Source organism: Schistocerca cancellata, unplaced genomic scaffold, assembly GCF_023864275.1.
Source record: "Schistocerca cancellata isolate TAMUIC-IGC-003103 unplaced genomic scaffold, iqSchCanc2.1 HiC_scaffold_984, whole genome shotgun sequence".
NCBI classification, from domain to species: domain Eukaryota; kingdom Metazoa; phylum Arthropoda; class Insecta; order Orthoptera; family Acrididae; genus Schistocerca; species Schistocerca cancellata.
The window spans coordinates 10,001-12,500 of record NW_026046992.1 but is presented as its reverse complement, the minus strand read 5'-3'; the positions used below and the strand labels follow the sequence as shown (position 1 = coordinate 12,500).

The window sequence follows — 2,500 nt, the reverse complement described above, 5'->3', positions numbered from 1 at the left end:
CACCGCAATGTAACGCAATTTGCACCGCAATGTAACTCAATTTGCACCGCAATGTAACTCAATTTGCACCGCAATGTAACTCAATTTGCACCGCAATGTAACTCAATTTGCACCGCAATGTAACTCAATTTGCACCGCAATGTAACTCAATTTGCACCGCAATGTAATGCAATTTGCACCGCAATGTAATGCAATTTGCACCGCAATGTAATGCAATTTGTACCGCAATCTACCCCCACATTGTGCCTTAACCTAACCCACATTGTGCCTTAACCTAACCCACATTGTGCCTTAACCTAACCCACGTTGTGCCTTAACCTAACCCACGTTGTGCCTTAACCTAACCCACGTTGTGCCTTAACCTAACCCACGTTGTGCCTTAACCTAACCCACGTTGTGCCTTAACCTAACCCAAGTTGTGCCTTAACCTAACCCAAGTTGTGCCTTAACCTAACCCAAGTTGTGCCTTAACCTAACCCAAGTTGTGCCTTAACCTAACCCAAGTTGTGCCTTAACCTAACCCAAGTTGTGCCTTAACCTAACCCAAGTTGTGCCTTAACCTAACCCAAGTTGTGCCTTAACCTAACCCAAGTTGTGCCTTAACCTAACCCAAGTTGTGCCTTAACCTAACCCAAGTTGTGCCTTAACCTAACCCAAGTTGTGCCTTAACCTAACCCAAGTTGTGCCTTACCCTGCTCTGTAATTGGCATATGACACGTTACATTAATGTATTGTCCAACCGCAACCCGCTCAGAATGTTGTGTACACAGCTACGTGTCATCTCCCCATAACAGCTGCATTGCAGTGTGGTACGCCATAGAGACGTGTGGGAGTAATGGACGCAGTGGATGGCGATCAGCATGAGCCGTCTGTTCATGTAGTGGCGCGTGTATGCAGACGTAGTAGTCTCTTCTCACACAATGTGATAGCACGGTGCCCCGCGTTCCACATCTGCGACATGCTACAGAGGCCGGTTGACAGTTGGTCGCGCAATGGACATCGCATACGTACGGGGGCACCTTCCACGTGCCCTCTAGTCGGGCACATTTTGTTGCGTGGATGTGAGCGGATGTAGTGTGTCTTGACACCTGACAGGCAGGCATGCAATAATAGTTGACTTTGCAAACGGGGATGGACGTGTACGTTTACTGGTGACGTTACGCAAATGAACAACTGGTAACCCGTTGTGGTGCGGTTGTCCTTGCTGGAGGTACATCTGTGAGGGCAACGATCGGTACAGCTACGAAGCGGTCCCCACCATACCAACGAACGTGAATGTGAATCTGGGTGTGAAGCGATACGCGGCTGTGGGTGGGTGGGACTGTCCCCGGCCGGTGAGGGGGGGCCGCCCGGCGTGCTGGCCGCGCGGTGCGTGGGCGCACGCGCTACAGCCCGGCTGGTGGGGGCGCCCAGTGGCAGGCGCGCCGGCCGACGGACGCGGCAGGCGGCGCAGCTGCGCGCCGGGGCACCCTGCGCGCGGCGCCGTGCAGCCAAAGTGGGTCCTCGCCGGCCCGGTGCGAAGCGCGGTGGACATCTGCAGTGTGCTGGTCCGATTGAGGACTGTGTGCGTTGAGGATGCGCCGCCGCCCGGCACTCGGCGCCGCGACGCCGTCTGCTGCTCGGTCGCCCCAGCGGTTCTCGCTGGTGGTTTGTATCGCAGTTGTGCAGACGTGTTGGCACGTGCGCTGTGCTGGGAGAGTTCGCTTCGGCACCCACGTGGGGCCTTTGCCCTTCTGTGGCGCTGGCGTTGGAGCTGCCGGTCACCGTAGGTGGCGCGTGTTGTCTCCCGCCGGCAATGCCACGACAGCACGCTCCCGGGCCTCTGTCGGCAGCGGCAAGCTCAGTGGGAGCACGGGTGGTCGCACCTAAAGCGTCTACTCGCCTAACTCCGGGCGATTGCGCCTCTCTCGAACCCGACCAAGTACTTAGGACGGCGCTGCGCGCCGCCGGACCTGAGAGGGTTTCGAGGTGTATTGTGCAGGGGAGCTCAGCCTCCTCCTGTTTGCAGAATAATTGAGCGGACGCTTGCGTGTTCGCGCGGGCCCCTGGGACACACTCCCGGGCGGCCGGCTGCTCAGCTCTAGTTGACGCAGCTCCCTGGTTGATCCTGCCAGTAGTCATATGCTTGTCTCAAAGATTAAGCCATGCATGTCTCAGTACAAGCCGCATTAAGGTGAAACCGCGAATGGCTCATTAAATCAGTTATGGTTCCTTAGATCGTACCCACGTTACTTGGATAACTGTGGTAATTCTAGAGCTAATACATGCAAACAGAGTCCCGACCAGAGATGGAAGGGACGCTTTTATTAGATCAAAACCAATCGGTCGGCTCGTCCGGTCCGTTTGCCTTGGTGACTCTGAATAACTTTGGGCTGATCGCACGGTCCTCGTACCGGCGACGCATCTTTCAAATGTCTGCCTTATCAACTGTCGATGGTAGGTTCTGCGCCTACCATGGTTGTAACGGGTAACGGGGAATCAGGGTTCGATTCCGGAGAGG

At 55.5% G+C, this 2,500-nt stretch overlaps 1 non-coding gene across 1 annotated transcript in view; it reads left to right on the top strand.

Moving 5' to 3' along the window:
• Positions 1–2,094: 2,094 nt before the first annotated feature.
• LOC126150484 (small subunit ribosomal RNA) overlaps positions 2,095–2,500 on the top strand; it is a 1,907-nt gene continuing 1,501 nt past the window's right edge. Inside the window, exon 1 of the ribosomal RNA XR_007531508.1 lies at positions 2,095–2,500. This exon is cut by the window's right edge and continues 1,501 nt beyond it. This is a non-coding gene — a ribosomal RNA (small subunit ribosomal RNA).